This window comes from Schistocerca serialis, unplaced genomic scaffold, assembly GCF_023864345.2.
Source record: "Schistocerca serialis cubense isolate TAMUIC-IGC-003099 unplaced genomic scaffold, iqSchSeri2.2 HiC_scaffold_724, whole genome shotgun sequence".
NCBI lineage: Eukaryota > Metazoa > Arthropoda > Insecta > Orthoptera > Acrididae > Schistocerca > Schistocerca serialis.
Genome location: NW_026048326.1, coordinates 1 through 15,945, shown reverse-complemented (window position 1 = coordinate 15,945; position 15,945 = coordinate 1). Strand labels below are relative to the sequence as shown.

At 50.8% G+C, this 15,945-nt stretch overlaps 21 non-coding genes across 21 annotated transcripts; all 21 read right to left on the bottom strand.

Annotated features, from left to right (window-relative positions):
- Nucleotides 1–61: 61 nt before the first annotated feature.
- On the bottom strand, nt 62–134 carry Trnaa-ugc (transfer RNA alanine (anticodon UGC)). The gene has a single exon. It is a non-coding gene; the product is annotated as a tRNA-Ala (tRNA).
- A 1,013-nt stretch (nt 135–1,147) lies between these two features.
- Trnaa-agc (transfer RNA alanine (anticodon AGC)) lies at nt 1,148–1,220 on the bottom strand. The gene has a single exon. It is a non-coding gene; the product is annotated as a tRNA-Ala (tRNA).
- A 416-nt stretch (nt 1,221–1,636) lies between these two features.
- Trnaa-ugc (transfer RNA alanine (anticodon UGC)) lies at nt 1,637–1,709 on the bottom strand. Its single transcript has one exon. It is a non-coding gene; the product is annotated as a tRNA-Ala (tRNA).
- Nucleotides 1,710–2,722: 1,013 nt separating this feature from the next.
- Nucleotides 2,723–2,795, bottom strand: Trnaa-agc (transfer RNA alanine (anticodon AGC)). Its single transcript has one exon. It is a non-coding gene; the product is annotated as a tRNA-Ala (tRNA).
- Nucleotides 2,796–3,211: 416 nt separating this feature from the next.
- On the bottom strand, nt 3,212–3,284 carry Trnaa-ugc (transfer RNA alanine (anticodon UGC)). Its single transcript has one exon. It is a non-coding gene; the product is annotated as a tRNA-Ala (tRNA).
- A 1,013-nt stretch (nt 3,285–4,297) lies between these two features.
- Trnaa-agc (transfer RNA alanine (anticodon AGC)) lies at nt 4,298–4,370 on the bottom strand. The gene has a single exon. It is a non-coding gene; the product is annotated as a tRNA-Ala (tRNA).
- A 416-nt stretch (nt 4,371–4,786) lies between these two features.
- On the bottom strand, nt 4,787–4,859 carry Trnaa-ugc (transfer RNA alanine (anticodon UGC)). Its single transcript has one exon. It is a non-coding gene; the product is annotated as a tRNA-Ala (tRNA).
- A 1,013-nt stretch (nt 4,860–5,872) lies between these two features.
- Trnaa-agc (transfer RNA alanine (anticodon AGC)) lies at nt 5,873–5,945 on the bottom strand. The gene has a single exon. It is a non-coding gene; the product is annotated as a tRNA-Ala (tRNA).
- Nucleotides 5,946–6,361: 416 nt separating this feature from the next.
- On the bottom strand, nt 6,362–6,434 carry Trnaa-ugc (transfer RNA alanine (anticodon UGC)). Its single transcript has one exon. It is a non-coding gene; the product is annotated as a tRNA-Ala (tRNA).
- A 1,013-nt stretch (nt 6,435–7,447) lies between these two features.
- Nucleotides 7,448–7,520, bottom strand: Trnaa-agc (transfer RNA alanine (anticodon AGC)). The gene has a single exon. It is a non-coding gene; the product is annotated as a tRNA-Ala (tRNA).
- A 416-nt stretch (nt 7,521–7,936) lies between these two features.
- Nucleotides 7,937–8,009, bottom strand: Trnaa-ugc (transfer RNA alanine (anticodon UGC)). Its single transcript has one exon. It is a non-coding gene; the product is annotated as a tRNA-Ala (tRNA).
- A 1,013-nt stretch (nt 8,010–9,022) lies between these two features.
- On the bottom strand, nt 9,023–9,095 carry Trnaa-agc (transfer RNA alanine (anticodon AGC)). Its single transcript has one exon. It is a non-coding gene; the product is annotated as a tRNA-Ala (tRNA).
- A 416-nt stretch (nt 9,096–9,511) lies between these two features.
- Nucleotides 9,512–9,584, bottom strand: Trnaa-ugc (transfer RNA alanine (anticodon UGC)). The gene has a single exon. It is a non-coding gene; the product is annotated as a tRNA-Ala (tRNA).
- A 1,013-nt stretch (nt 9,585–10,597) lies between these two features.
- On the bottom strand, nt 10,598–10,670 carry Trnaa-agc (transfer RNA alanine (anticodon AGC)). Its single transcript has one exon. It is a non-coding gene; the product is annotated as a tRNA-Ala (tRNA).
- A 416-nt stretch (nt 10,671–11,086) lies between these two features.
- Nucleotides 11,087–11,159, bottom strand: Trnaa-ugc (transfer RNA alanine (anticodon UGC)). Its single transcript has one exon. It is a non-coding gene; the product is annotated as a tRNA-Ala (tRNA).
- A 1,013-nt stretch (nt 11,160–12,172) lies between these two features.
- Nucleotides 12,173–12,245, bottom strand: Trnaa-agc (transfer RNA alanine (anticodon AGC)). Its single transcript has one exon. It is a non-coding gene; the product is annotated as a tRNA-Ala (tRNA).
- A 416-nt stretch (nt 12,246–12,661) lies between these two features.
- Trnaa-ugc (transfer RNA alanine (anticodon UGC)) lies at nt 12,662–12,734 on the bottom strand. Its single transcript has one exon. It is a non-coding gene; the product is annotated as a tRNA-Ala (tRNA).
- A 1,013-nt stretch (nt 12,735–13,747) lies between these two features.
- Trnaa-agc (transfer RNA alanine (anticodon AGC)) lies at nt 13,748–13,820 on the bottom strand. Its single transcript has one exon. It is a non-coding gene; the product is annotated as a tRNA-Ala (tRNA).
- A 416-nt stretch (nt 13,821–14,236) lies between these two features.
- On the bottom strand, nt 14,237–14,309 carry Trnaa-ugc (transfer RNA alanine (anticodon UGC)). Its single transcript has one exon. It is a non-coding gene; the product is annotated as a tRNA-Ala (tRNA).
- A 1,013-nt stretch (nt 14,310–15,322) lies between these two features.
- Nucleotides 15,323–15,395, bottom strand: Trnaa-agc (transfer RNA alanine (anticodon AGC)). The gene has a single exon. It is a non-coding gene; the product is annotated as a tRNA-Ala (tRNA).
- Nucleotides 15,396–15,811: 416 nt separating this feature from the next.
- On the bottom strand, nt 15,812–15,883 carry Trnaa-ugc (transfer RNA alanine (anticodon UGC)). Its single transcript has one exon. It is a non-coding gene; the product is annotated as a tRNA-Ala (tRNA).
- Between the last annotated feature and the right edge of the window lie 62 nt (nt 15,884–15,945).

Below are 15,945 nucleotides of genomic sequence, written 5' to 3'. Positions count from 1 at the left end.
ACATCTTGCGTGCCTTTAGGCTCGCCGCGACCAACACTTGCCACGAACTGACCACAAAACATGGAGGCGCCGGGGCTTGAACCCGGGACCTTTCACATGCAAAGCGAACGCTCTACCAACTGAGCTACGCCCCCAAGCACAACCAAACTGCGCTGTTCTCCATTCTTTACTACTCTTATGTGCACGGACACGATGGTTGGTTGGTTTGCAGGGCTGAAGGGAACAGAGTACAAAGGCGCGGACGCGTTCATATACACAAGAGTTCCAAGTAGTTTCGATGCTCTGGTATTACGACTGCAAATTCCGTCCGTTTTTAACGTCTTAAATTGAAGGGGCAGTCACAAGTTGCTCTGTTTTCACTCCATGTCGACAATCACACAGCACCTGAGGTAACAAGCACATCTGAAGCCCCATTGTGCACTCGACTGTTCATGCCAACTCACTGCCTCGCACTTTACTACTGTGTACCACTCTTGTCGTCCAACTGCAAAAGACTGGGCCACAACAAGTTTCCGCGTCTCCATTGCACTGCGCAAACTACGAAACGCTCCCCAAACATGGCACTCACCCATGCAGACGACTTTTCCGACTTTACACGACGCTCACGCAACGCTCACGCTAGTGACAGCCTTATTTAGAGCTTGACGTCGCGCCCAAGCGAGTGAGCACATTTCGCCTACGGCTTAGGCCGCCCACCTAGTGTGGCTGCTCGGTGTCTGCAGGCAGCGAGGGGCTGCAAGCTTCCCGTATTCGCGCCTATGTCACCTCTGCTTGCTTGTCAGAGACAGAGTATCGCAAAACATACAACTCACTCCATGAATTGATTGCTACGGCATCTGTCATCAGCAGTCACAACTAGCAACACCAGTAGCAGCCGACTGCACGTAAAGAATTGGAATGTGCAGTGGGATTTTTGTGAATTCGGCGCAAGGCTGATCTTTCCGACATACGTTTGAGAATCTTATGGGAACACGTGTACTGTTTCTAAATTAAGTGTAGTGGTGGGAGGAGGGTACTTCCTGTGCATTACAGCACGCTTGCCAATTGTGGCTGCTAATCGTTCGCTCGTATCTGCCTTGACACATTTTCTGGCTGTGAATTATTCCACTTGCATGGCAGTGTGCGCATGTTGGTGTGTTAAAAATTCTGGAGGCGCTGGGTATCGATCCCAGTACCTCTCGCATGCTAAGCGAGCGCTCTACCATCTGAGCTACGCCCCCTGCTGACGAACTGCGCTACATACAGCCATATCAATTGCACAGACCCTTGCACTCCAATTATTCCGCAGACAAACACTACTCTCAATGTGTCTGTGAGGGTGTCTTTCAGGTTTCCTGGATTCTGTATCGAATCGTAGTCGGCCAAAATCAAAGTGGCACGCACGACGTCGAAAATAGCGTTCGGCCAACGCTCTGAGGTAGACGAAAGTGTTGTTCACTCTCTAGACTTCACTGAGGTTAGGCCGTTTTACCTAAGGCAGATTTGCACTCGATGACACCTCGACAACAGCCGGTCCTCACATTTACGTCTTGCTCTCCTTACGTCAGTATACGAGTCTGTGACGCTGGCTTTGCAACATCTTGCGTGCCTTTAGGCTCGCCGCGACCAACACTTGCCACGAACTGACCACAAAACATGGAGGCGCCGGGGCTTGAACCTGGGACCTTTCACATGCAAAGCGAACGCTCTACCAACTGAGCTACGCCCCCAAGCACAACCAAACTGCGCTGTTCTCCATTCTTTACTACTCTTATGTGCACGGACACGATGGTTGGTTGGTTTGCAGGGCTGAAGGGAACAGAGTACAAAGGCGCGGACGCGTTCATATACACAAGAGTTCCAAGTAGTTTCGATGCTCTGGTATTACGACTGCAAATTCCGTCCGTTTTTAACGTCTTAAATTGAAGGGGCAGTCACAAGTTGCTCTGTTTTCACTCCATGTCGACAATCACACAGCACCTGAGGTAACAAGCACATCTGAAGCCCCATTGTGCACTCGACTGTTCATGCCAACTCACTGCCTCGCACTTTACTACTGTGTACCACTCTTGTCGTCCAACTGCAAAAGACTGGGCCACAACAAGTTTCCGCGTCTCCATTGCACTGCGCAAACTACGAAACGCTCCCCAAACATGGCACTCGCCCATGCAGACGACTTTTCCGACTTTACACGACGCTCACGCAACGCTCACGCTAGTGACAGCCTTATTTAGAGCTTGACGTCGCGCCCAAGCGAGTGAGCACATTTCGCCGACGGCTTAGGCCGCCCACCTAGTGTGGCTGCTCGGTGTCTGCAGGCAGCGAGGGGCTGCAAGCTTCCCGTATTCGCGCCTATGTCACCTCTGCTTGCTTGTCAGAGACAGAGTATCGCAAAACATACAACTCACTCCATGAATTGATTGCTACGGCATCTGTCATCAGCAGTCACAACTAGCAACACCAGTAGCAGCCGACTGCACGTAAAGAATTGGAATGTGCAGTGGGATTTTTGTGAATTCGGCGCAAGGCTGATCTTTCCGACATACGTTTGAGAATCTTATGGGAACACGTGTACTGTTTCTAAATTAAGTGTAGTGGTGGGAGGAGGGTACTTCCTGCGCATTACAGCACGCTTGCCAATTGTGGCTGCTAATCGTTCGCTCGTATCTGCCTTGACACATTTTCTGGCTGTGAATTATTCCACTTGCATGGCAGTGTGCGCATGTTGGTGTGTTAAAAATTCTGGAGGCGCTGGGTATCGATCCCAGTACCTCTCGCATGCTAAGCGAGCGCTCTACCATCTGAGCTACGCCCCCTGCTGACGAACTGCGCTACATACAGCCATATCAATTGCACAGACCCTTGCACTCCAATTATTCCGCAGACAAACACTACTCTCAATGTGTCTGTGAGGGTGTCTTTCAGGTTTCCTGGATTCTGTATCGAATCGTAGTCGGCCAAAATCAAAGTGGCACGCACGACGTCGAAAATAGCGTTCGGCCAACGCTCTGAGGTAGACGAAAGTGTTGTTCACTCTCTAGACTTCACTGAGGTTAGGCCGTTTTACCTAAGGCAGATTTGCACTCGATGACACCTCGACAACAGCCGGTCCTCACATTTACGTCTTGCTCTCCTTACGTCAGTATACGAGTCTGTGACGCTGGCTTTGCAACATCTTGCATGCCTTTAGGCTCGCCGCGACCAACACTTGCCACGAACTGACCACAAAACATGGAGGCGCCGGGGCTTGAACCTGGGACCTTTCACATGCAAAGCGAACGCTCTACCAACTGAGCTACGCCCCCAAGCACAACCAAACTGCGCTGTTCTCCATTCTTTACTACTCTTATGTGCACGGACACGATGGTTGGTTGGTTTGCAGGGCTGAAGGGAACAGAGTACAAAGGCGCGGACGCGTTCATATACACAAGAGTTCCAAGTAGTTTCGATGCTCTGGTATTACGACTGCAAATTCCGTCCGTTTTTAACGTCTTAAATTGAAGGGGCAGTCACAAGTTGCTCTGTTTTCACTCCATGTCGACAATCACACAGCACCTGAGGTAACAAGCACATCTGAAGCCCCATTGTGCACTCGACTGTTCATGCCAACTCACTGCCTCGCACTTTACTACTGTGTACCACTCTTGTCGTCCAACTGCAAAAGACTGGGCCACAACAAGTTTCCGCGTCTCCATTGCACTGCGCAAACTACGAAACGCTCCCCAAACATGGCACTCACCCATGCAGACGACTTTTCCGACTTTACACGACGCTCACGCAACGCTCACGCTAGTGACAGCCTTATTTAGAGCTTGACGTCGCGCCCAAGCGAGTGAGCACATTTCGCCGACGGCTTAGGCCGCCCACCTAGTGTGGCTGCTCGGTGTCTGCAGGCAGCGAGGGGCTGCAAGCTTCCCGTATTCGCGCCTATGTCACCTCTGCTTGCTTGTCAGAGACAGAGTATCGCAAAACATACAACTCACTCCATGAATTGATTGCTACGGCATCTGTCATCAGCAGTCACAACTAGCAACACCAGTAGCAGCCGACTGCACGTAAAGAATTGGAATGTGCAGTGGGATTTTTGTGAATTCGGCGCAAGGCTGATCTTTCCGACATACGTTTGAGAATCTTATGGGAACACGTGTACTGTTTCTAAATTAAGTGTAGTGGTGGGAGGAGGGTACTTCCTGCGCATTACAGCACGCTTGCCAATTGTGGCTGCTAATCGTTCGCTCGTATCTGCCTTGACACATTTTCTGGCTGTGAATTATTCCACTTGCATGGCAGTGTGCGCATGTTGGTGTGTTAAAAATTCTGGAGGCGCTGGGTATCGATCCCAGTACCTCTCGCATGCTAAGCGAGCGCTCTACCATCTGAGCTACGCCCCCTGCTGACGAACTGCGCTACATACAGCCATATCAATTGCACAGACCCTTGCACTCCAATTATTCCGCAGACAAACACTACTCTCAATGTGTCTGTGAGGGTGTCTTTCAGGTTTCCTGGATTCTGTATCGAATCGTAGTCGGCCAAAATCAAAGTGGCACGCACGACGTCGAAAATAGCGTTCGGCCAACGCTCTGAGGTAGACGAAAGTGTTGTTCACTCTCTAGACTTCACTGAGGTTAGGCCGTTTTACCTAAGGCAGATTTGCACTCGATGACACCTCGACAACAGCCGGTCCTCACATTTACGTCTTGCTCTCCTTACGTCAGTATACGAGTCTGTGACGCTGGCTTTGCAACATCTTGCGTGCCTTTAGGCTCGCCGCGACCAACACTTGCCACGAACTGACCACAAAACATGGAGGCGCCGGGGCTTGAACCCGGGACCTTTCACATGCAAAGCGAACGCTCTACCAACTGAGCTACGCCCCCAAGCACAACCAAACTGCGCTGTTCTCCATTCTTTACTACTCTTATGTGCACGGACACGATGGTTGGTTGGTTTGCAGGGCTGAAGGGAACAGAGTACAAAGGCGCGGACGCGTTCATATACACAAGAGTTCCAAGTAGTTTCGATGCTCTGGTATTACGACTGCAAATTCCGTCCGTTTTTAACGTCTTAAATTGAAGGGGCAGTCACAAGTTGCTCTGTTTTCACTCCATGTCGACAATCACACAGCACCTGAGGTAACAAGCACATCTGAAGCCCCATTGTGCACTCGACTGTTCATGCCAACTCACTGCCTCGCACTTTACTACTGTGTACCACTCTTGTCGTCCAACTGCAAAAGACTGGGCCACAACAAGTTTCCGCGTCTCCATTGCACTGCGCAAACTACGAAACGCTCCCCAAACATGGCACTCACCCATGCAGACGACTTTTCCGACTTTACACGACGCTCACGCAACGCTCACGCTAGTGACAGCCTTATTTAGAGCTTGACGTCGCGCCCAAGCGAGTGAGCACATTTCGCCGACGGCTTAGGCCGCCCACCTAGTGTGGCTGCTCGGTGTCTGCAGGCAGCGAGGGGCTGCAAGCTTCCCGTATTCGCGCCTATGTCACCTCTGCTTGCTTGTCAGAGACAGAGTATCGCAAAACATACAACTCACTCCATGAATTGATTGCTACGGCATCTGTCATCAGCAGTCACAACTAGCAACACCAGTAGCAGCCGACTGCACGTAAAGAATTGGAATGTGCAGTGGGATTTTTGTGAATTCGGCGCAAGGCTGATCTTTCCGACATACGTTTGAGAATCTTATGGGAACACGTGTACTGTTTCTAAATTAAGTGTAGTGGTGGGAGGAGGGTACTTCCTGCGCATTACAGCACGCTTGCCAATTGTGGCTGCTAATCGTTCGCTCGTATCTGCCTTGACACATTTTCTGGCTGTGAATTATTCCACTTGCATGGCAGTGTGCGCATGTTGGTGTGTTAAAAATTCTGGAGGCGCTGGGTATCGATCCCAGTACCTCTCGCATGCTAAGCGAGCGCTCTACCATCTGAGCTACGCCCCCTGCTGACGAACTGCGCTACATACAGCCATATCAATTGCACAGACCCTTGCACTCCAATTATTCCGCAGACAAACACTACTCTCAATGTGTCTGTGAGGGTGTCTTTCAGGTTTCCTGGATTCTGTATCGAATCGTAGTCGGCCAAAATCAAAGTGGCACGCACGACGTCGAAAATAGCGTTCGGCCAACGCTCTGAGGTAGACGAAAGTGTTGTTCACTCTCTAGACTTCACTGAGGTTAGGCCGTTTTACCTAAGGCAGATTTGCACTCGATGACACCTCGACAACAGCCGGTCCTCACATTTACGTCTTGCTCTCCTTACGTCAGTATACGAGTCTGTGACGCTGGCTTTGCAACATCTTGCGTGCCTTTAGGCTCGCCGCGACCAACACTTGCCACGAACTGACCACAAAACATGGAGGCGCCGGGGCTTGAACCCGGGACCTTTCACATGCAAAGCGAACGCTCTACCAACTGAGCTACGCCCCCAAGCACAACCAAACTGCGCTGTTCTCCATTCTTTACTACTCTTATGTGCACGGACACGATGGTTGGTTGGTTTGCAGGGCTGAAGGGAACAGAGTACAAAGGCGCGGACGCGTTCATATACACAAGAGTTCCAAGTAGTTTCGATGCTCTGGTATTACGACTGCAAATTCCGTCCGTTTTTAACGTCTTAAATTGAAGGGGCAGTCACAAGTTGCTCTGTTTTCACTCCATGTCGACAATCACACAGCACCTGAGGTAACAAGCACATCTGAAGCCCCATTGTGCACTCGACTGTTCATGCCAACTCACTGCCTCGCACTTTACTACTGTGTACCACTCTTGTCGTCCAACTGCAAAAGACTGGGCCACAACAAGTTTCCGCGTCTCCATTGCACTGCGCAAACTACGAAACGCTCCCCAAACATGGCACTCACCCATGCAGACGACTTTTCCGACTTTACACGACGCTCACGCAACGCTCACGCTAGTGACAGCCTTATTTAGAGCTTGACGTCGCGCCCAAGCGAGTGAGCACATTTCGCCTACGGCTTAGGCCGCCCACCTAGTGTGGCTGCTCGGTGTCTGCAGGCAGCGAGGGGCTGCAAGCTTCCCGTATTCGCGCCTATGTCACCTCTGCTTGCTTGTCAGAGACAGAGTATCGCAAAACATACAACTCACTCCATGAATTGATTGCTACGGCATCTGTCATCAGCAGTCACAACTAGCAACACCAGTAGCAGCCGACTGCACGTAAAGAATTGGAATGTGCAGTGGGATTTTTGTGAATTCGGCGCAAGGCTGATCTTTCCGACATACGTTTGAGAATCTTATGGGAACACGTGTACTGTTTCTAAATTAAGTGTAGTGGTGGGAGGAGGGTACTTCCTGCGCATTACAGCACGCTTGCCAATTGTGGCTGCTAATCGTTCGCTCGTATCTGCCTTGACACATTTTCTGGCTGTGAATTATTCCACTTGCATGGCAGTGTGCGCATGTTGGTGTGTTAAAAATTCTGGAGGCGCTGGGTATCGATCCCAGTACCTCTCGCATGCTAAGCGAGCGCTCTACCATCTGAGCTACGCCCCCTGCTGACGAACTGCGCTACATACAGCCATATCAATTGCACAGACCCTTGCACTCCAATTATTCCGCAGACAAACACTACTCTCAATGTGTCTGTGAGGGTGTCTTTCAGGTTTCCTGGATTCTGTATCGAATCGTAGTCGGCCAAAATCAAAGTGGCACGCACGACGTCGAAAATAGCGTTCGGCCAACGCTCTGAGGTAGACGAAAGTGTTGTTCACTCTCTAGACTTCACTGAGGTTAGGCCGTTTTACCTAAGGCAGATTTGCACTCGATGACACCTCGACAACAGCCGGTCCTCACATTTACGTCTTGCTCTCCTTACGTCAGTATACGAGTCTGTGACGCTGGCTTTGCAACATCTTGCGTGCCTTTAGGCTCGCCGCGACCAACACTTGCCACGAACTGACCACAAAACATGGAGGCGCCGGGGCTTGAACCCGGGACCTTTCACATGCAAAGCGAACGCTCTACCAACTGAGCTACGCCCCCAAGCACAACCAAACTGCGCTGTTCTCCATTCTTTACTACTCTTATGTGCACGGACACGATGGTTGGTTGGTTTGCAGGGCTGAAGGGAACAGAGTACAAAGGCGCGGACGCGTTCATATACACAAGAGTTCCAAGTAGTTTCGATGCTCTGGTATTACGACTGCAAATTCCGTCCGTTTTTAACGTCTTAAATTGAAGGGGCAGTCACAAGTTGCTCTGTTTTCACTCCATGTCGACAATCACACAGCACCTGAGGTAACAAGCACATCTGAAGCCCCATTGTGCACTCGACTGTTCATGCCAACTCACTGCCTCGCACTTTACTACTGTGTACCACTCTTGTCGTCCAACTGCAAAAGACTGGGCCACAACAAGTTTCCGCGTCTCCATTGCACTGCGCAAACTACGAAACGCTCCCCAAACATGGCACTCACCCATGCAGACGACTTTTCCGACTTTACACGACGCTCACGCAACGCTCACGCTAGTGACAGCCTTATTTAGAGCTTGACGTCGCGCCCAAGCGAGTGAGCACATTTCGCCGACGGCTTAGGCCGCCCACCTAGTGTGGCTGCTCGGTGTCTGCAGGCAGCGAGGGGCTGCAAGCTTCCCGTATTCGCGCCTATGTCACCTCTGCTTGCTTGTCAGAGACAGAGTATCGCAAAACATACAACTCACTCCATGAATTGATTGCTACGGCATCTGTCATCAGCAGTCACAACTAGCAACACCAGTAGCAGCCGACTGCACGTAAAGAATTGGAATGTGCAGTGGGATTTTTGTGAATTCGGCGCAAGGCTGATCTTTCCGACATACGTTTGAGAATCTTATGGGAACACGTGTACTGTTTCTAAATTAAGTGTAGTGGTGGGAGGAGGGTACTTCCTGCGCATTACAGCACGCTTGCCAATTGTGGCTGCTAATCGTTCGCTCGTATCTGCCTTGACACATTTTCTGGCTGTGAATTATTCCACTTGCATGGCAGTGTGCGCATGTTGGTGTGTTAAAAATTCTGGAGGCGCTGGGTATCGATCCCAGTACCTCTCGCATGCTAAGCGAGCGCTCTACCATCTGAGCTACGCCCCCTGCTGACGAACTGCGCTACATACAGCCATATCAATTGCACAGACCCTTGCACTCCAATTATTCCGCAGACAAACACTACTCTCAATGTGTCTGTGAGGGTGTCTTTCAGGTTTCCTGGATTCTGTATCGAATCGTAGTCGGCCAAAATCAAAGTGGCACGCACGACGTCGAAAATAGCGTTCGGCCAACGCTCTGAGGTAGACGAAAGTGTTGTTCACTCTCTAGACTTCACTGAGGTTAGGCCGTTTTACCTAAGGCAGATTTGCACTCGATGACACCTCGACAACAGCCGGTCCTCACATTTACGTCTTGCTCTCCTTACGTCAGTATACGAGTCTGTGACGCTGGCTTTGCAACATCTTGCGTGCCTTTAGGCTCGCCGCGACCAACACTTGCCACGAACTGACCACAAAACATGGAGGCGCCGGGGCTTGAACCCGGGACCTTTCACATGCAAAGCGAACGCTCTACCAACTGAGCTACGCCCCCAAGCACAACCAAACTGCGCTGTTCTCCATTCTTTACTACTCTTATGTGCACGGACACGATGGTTGGTTGGTTTGCAGGGCTGAAGGGAACAGAGTACAAAGGCGCGGACGCGTTCATATACACAAGAGTTCCAAGTAGTTTCGATGCTCTGGTATTACGACTGCAAATTCCGTCCGTTTTTAACGTCTTAAATTGAAGGGGCAGTCACAAGTTGCTCTGTTTTCACTCCATGTCGACAATCACACAGCACCTGAGGTAACAAGCACATCTGAAGCCCCATTGTGCACTCGACTGTTCATGCCAACTCACTGCCTCGCACTTTACTACTGTGTACCACTCTTGTCGTCCAACTGCAAAAGACTGGGCCACAACAAGTTTCCGCGTCTCCATTGCACTGCGCAAACTACGAAACGCTCCCCAAACATGGCACTCACCCATGCAGACGACTTTTCCGACTTTACACGACGCTCACGCAACGCTCACGCTAGTGACAGCCTTATTTAGAGCTTGACGTCGCGCCCAAGCGAGTGAGCACATTTCGCCGACGGCTTAGGCCGCCCACCTAGTGTGGCTGCTCGGTGTCTGCAGGCAGCGAGGGGCTGCAAGCTTCCCGTATTCGCGCCTATGTCACCTCTGCTTGCTTGTCAGAGACAGAGTATCGCAAAACATACAACTCACTCCATGAATTGATTGCTACGGCATCTGTCATCAGCAGTCACAACTAGCAACACCAGTAGCAGCCGACTGCACGTAAAGAATTGGAATGTGCAGTGGGATTTTTGTGAATTCGGCGCAAGGCTGATCTTTCCGACATACGTTTGAGAATCTTATGGGAACACGTGTACTGTTTCTAAATTAAGTGTAGTGGTGGGAGGAGGGTACTTCCTGCGCATTACAGCACGCTTGCCAATTGTGGCTGCTAATCGTTCGCTCGTATCTGCCTTGACACATTTTCTGGCTGTGAATTATTCCACTTGCATGGCAGTGTGCGCATGTTGGTGTGTTAAAAATTCTGGAGGCGCTGGGTATCGATCCCAGTACCTCTCGCATGCTAAGCGAGCGCTCTACCATCTGAGCTACGCCCCCTGCTGACGAACTGCGCTACATACAGCCATATCAATTGCACAGACCCTTGCACTCCAATTATTCCGCAGACAAACACTACTCTCAATGTGTCTGTGAGGGTGTCTTTCAGGTTTCCTGGATTCTGTATCGAATCGTAGTCGGCCAAAATCAAAGTGGCACGCACGACGTCGAAAATAGCGTTCGGCCAACGCTCTGAGGTAGACGAAAGTGTTGTTCACTCTCTAGACTTCACTGAGGTTAGGCCGTTTTACCTAAGGCAGATTTGCACTCGATGACACCTCGACAACAGCCGGTCCTCACATTTACGTCTTGCTCTCCTTACGTCAGTATACGAGTCTGTGACGCTGGCTTTGCAACATCTTGCGTGCCTTTAGGCTCGCCGCGACCAACACTTGCCACGAACTGACCACAAAACATGGAGGCGCCGGGGCTTGAACCCGGGACCTTTCACATGCAAAGCGAACGCTCTACCAACTGAGCTACGCCCCCAAGCACAACCAAACTGCGCTGTTCTCCATTCTTTACTACTCTTATGTGCACGGACACGATGGTTGGTTGGTTTGCAGGGCTGAAGGGAACAGAGTACAAAGGCGCGGACGCGTTCATATACACAAGAGTTCCAAGTAGTTTCGATGCTCTGGTATTACGACTGCAAATTCCGTCCGTTTTTAACGTCTTAAATTGAAGGGGCAGTCACAAGTTGCTCTGTTTTCACTCCATGTCGACAATCACACAGCACCTGAGGTAACAAGCACATCTGAAGCCCCATTGTGCACTCGACTGTTCATGCCAACTCACTGCCTCGCACTTTACTACTGTGTACCACTCTTGTCGTCCAACTGCAAAAGACTGGGCCACAACAAGTTTCCGCGTCTCCATTGCACTGCGCAAACTACGAAACGCTCCCCAAACATGGCACTCACCCATGCAGACGACTTTTCCGACTTTACACGACGCTCACGCAACGCTCACGCTAGTGACAGCCTTATTTAGAGCTTGACGTCGCGCCCAAGCGAGTGAGCACATTTCGCCGACGGCTTAGGCCGCCCACCTAGTGTGGCTGCTCGGTGTCTGCAGGCAGCGAGGGGCTGCAAGCTTCCCGTATTCGCGCCTATGTCACCTCTGCTTGCTTGTCAGAGACAGAGTATCGCAAAACATACAACTCACTCCATGAATTGATTGCTACGGCATCTGTCATCAGCAGTCACAACTAGCAACACCAGTAGCAGCCGACTGCACGTAAAGAATTGGAATGTGCAGTGGGATTTTTGTGAATTCGGCGCAAGGCTGATCTTTCCGACATACGTTTGAGAATCTTATGGGAACACGTGTACTGTTTCTAAATTAAGTGTAGTGGTGGGAGGAGGGTACTTCCTGCGCATTACAGCACGCTTGCCAATTGTGGCTGCTAATCGTTCGCTCGTATCTGCCTTGACACATTTTCTGGCTGTGAATTATTCCACTTGCATGGCAGTGTGCGCATGTTGGTGTGTTAAAAATTCTGGAGGCGCTGGGTATCGATCCCAGTACCTCTCGCATGCTAAGCGAGCGCTCTACCATCTGAGCTACGCCCCCTGCTGACGAACTGCGCTACATACAGCCATATCAATTGCACAGACCCTTGCACTCCAATTATTCCGCAGACAAACACTACTCTCAATGTGTCTGTGAGGGTGTCTTTCAGGTTTCCTGGATTCTGTATCGAATCGTAGTCGGCCAAAATCAAAGTGGCACGCACGACGTCGAAAATAGCGTTCGGCCAACGCTCTGAGGTAGACGAAAGTGTTGTTCACTCTCTAGACTTCACTGAGGTTAGGCCGTTTTACCTAAGGCAGATTTGCACTCGATGACACCTCGACAACAGCCGGTCCTCACATTTACGTCTTGCTCTCCTTACGTCAGTATACGAGTCTGTGACGCTGGCTTTGCAACATCTTGCGTGCCTTTAGGCTCGCCGCGACCAACACTTGCCACGAACTGACCACAAAACATGGAGGCGCCGGGGCTTGAACCCGGGACCTTTCACATGCAAAGCGAACGCTCTACCAACTGAGCTACGCCCCCAAGCACAACCAAACTGCGCTGTTCTCCATTCTTTACTACTCTTATGTGCACGGACACGATGGTTGGTTGGTTTGCAGGGCTGAAGGGAACAGAGTACAAAGGCGCGGACGCGTTCATATACACAAGAGTTCCAAGTAGTTTCGATGCTCTGGTATTACGACTGCAAATTCCGTCCGTTTTTAACGTCTTAAATTGAAGGGGCAGTCACAAGTTGCTCTGTTTTCACTCCATGTCGACAATCACACAGCACCTGAGGTAACAAGCACATCTGAAGCCCCATTGTGCACTCGACTGTTCATGCCAACTCACTGCCTCGCACTTTACTACTGTGTACCACTCTTGTCGTCCAACTGCAAAAGACTGGGCCACAACAAGTTTCCGCGTCTCCATTGCACTGCGCAAACTACGAAACGCTCCCCAAACATGGCACTCACCCATGCAGACGACTTTTCCGACTTTACACGACGCTCACGCAACGCTCACGCTAGTGACAGCCTTATTTAGAGCTTGACGTCGCGCCCAAGCGAGTGAGCACATTTCGCCGACGGCTTAGGCCGCCCACCTAGTGTGGCTGCTCGGTGTCTGCAGGCAGCGAGGGGCTGCAAGCTTCCCGTATTCGCGCCTATGTCACCTCTGCTTGCTTGTCAGAGACAGAGTATCGCAAAACATACAACTCACTCCATGAATTGATTGCTACGGCATCTGTCATCAGCAGTCACAACTAGCAACACCAGTAGCAGCCGACTGCACGTAAAGAATTGGAATGTGCAGTGGGATTTTTGTGAATTCGGCGCAAGGCTGATCTTTCCGACATACGTTTGAGAATCTTATGGGAACACGTGTACTGTTTCTAAATTAAGTGTAGTGGTGGGAGGAGGGTACTTCCTGCGCATTACAGCACGCTTGCCAATTGTGGCTGCTAATCGTTCGCTCGTATCTGCCTTGACACATTTTCTGGCTGTGAATTATTCCACTTGCATGGCAGTGTGCGCATGTTGGTGTGTTAAAAATTCTGGAGGCGCTGGGTATCGATCCCAGTACCTCTCGCATGCTAAGCGAGCGCTCTACCATCTGAGCTACGCCCCCTGCTGACGAACTGCGCTACATACAGCCATATCAATTGCACAGACCCTTGCACTCCAATTATTCCGCAGACAAACACTACTCTCAATGTGTCTGTGAGGGTGTCTTTCAGGTTTCCTGGATTCTGTATCGAATCGTAGTCGGCCAAAATCAAAGTGGCACGCACGACGTCGAAAATAGCGTTCGGCCAACGCTCTGAGGTAGACGAAAGTGTTGTTCACTCTCTAGACTTCACTGAGGTTAGGCCGTTTTACCTAAGGCAGATTTGCACTCGATGACACCTCGACAACAGCCGGTCCTCACATTTACGTCTTGCTCTCCTTACGTCAGTATACGAGTCTGTGACGCTGGCTTTGCAACATCTTGCGTGCCTTTAGGCTCGCCGCGACCAACACTTGCCACGAACTGACCACAAAACATGGAGGCGCCGGGGCTTGAACCCGGGACCTTTCACATGCAAAGCGAACGCTCTACCAACTGAGCTACGCCCCCAAGCACAACCAAACTGCGCTGTTCTCCATTCTTTACTACTCTTATGTGCACGGACACGATGGTTGGTTGGTTTGCAGGGCTGAAGGGAACAGAGTACAAAGGCGCGGACGCGTTCATATACACAAGAGTTCCAAGTAGTTTCGATGCTCTGGTATTACGACTGCAAATTCCGTCCGTTTTTAACGTCTTAAATTGAAGGGGCAGTCACAAGTTGCTCTGTTTTCACTCCATGTCGACAATCACACAGCACCTGAGGTAACAAGCACATCTGAAGCCCCATTGTGCACTCGACTGTTCATGCCAACTCACTGCCTCGCACTTTACTACTGTGTACCACTCTTGTCGTCCAACTGCAAAAGACTGGGCCACAACAAGTTTCCGCGTCTCCATTGCACTGCGCAAACTACGAAACGCTCCCCAAACATGGCACTCACCCATGCAGACGACTTTTCCGACTTTACACGACGCTCACGCAACGCTCACGCTAGTGACAGCCTTATTTAGAGCTTGACGTCGCGCCCAAGCGAGTGAGCACATTTCGCCGACGGCTTAGGCCGCCCACCTAGTGTGGCTGCTCGGTGTCTGCAGGCAGCGAGGGGCTGCAAGCTTCCCGTATTCGCGCCTATGTCACCTCTGCTTGCTTGTCAGAGACAGAGTATCGCAAAACATACAACTCACTCCATGAATTGATTGCTACGGCATCTGTCATCAGCAGTCACAACTAGCAACACCAGTAGCAGCCGACTGCACGTAAAGAATTGGAATGTGCAGTGGGATTTTTGTGAATTCGGCGCAAGGCTGATCTTTCCGACATACGTTTGAGAATCTTATGGGAACACGTGTACTGTTTCTAAATTAAGTGTAGTGGTGGGAGGAGGGTACTTCCTGCGCATTACAGCACGCTTGCCAATTGTGGCTGCTAATCGTTCGCTCGTATCTGCCTTGACACATTTTCTGGCTGTGAATTATTCCACTTGCATGGCAGTGTGCGCATGTTGGTGTGTTAAAAATTCTGGAGGCGCTGGGTATCGATCCCAGTACCTCTCGCATGCTAAGCGAGCGCTCTACCATCTGAGCTACGCCCCCTGCTGACGAACTGCGCTACATACAGCCATATCAATTGCACAGACCCTTGCACTCCAATTATTCCGCAGACAAACACTACTCTCAATGTGTCTGTGAGGGTGTCTTTCAGGTTTCCTGGATTCTGTATCGAATCGTAGTCGGCCAAAATCAAAGTGGCACGCACGACGTCGAAAATAGCGTTCGGCCAACGCTCTGAGGTAGACGAAAGTGTTGTTCACTCTCTAGACTTCACTGAGGTTAGGCCGTTTTACCTAAGGCAGATTTGCACTCGATGACACCTCGACAACAGCCGGTCCTCACATTTACGTCTTGCTCTCCTTACGTCAGTATACGAGTCTGTGACGCTGGCTTTGCAACATCTTGCGTGCCTTTAGGCTCGCCGCGACCAACACTTGCCACGAACTGACCACAAAACATGGAGGCGCCGGGGCTTGAACCGGGACCTTTCACATGCAAAGCGAACGCTCTACCAACTGAGCTACGCCCCCAAGCACAACCAAACTGCGCTGTTCTCCATTCTTTACTACTCTTATGTGCACGGACACGATGG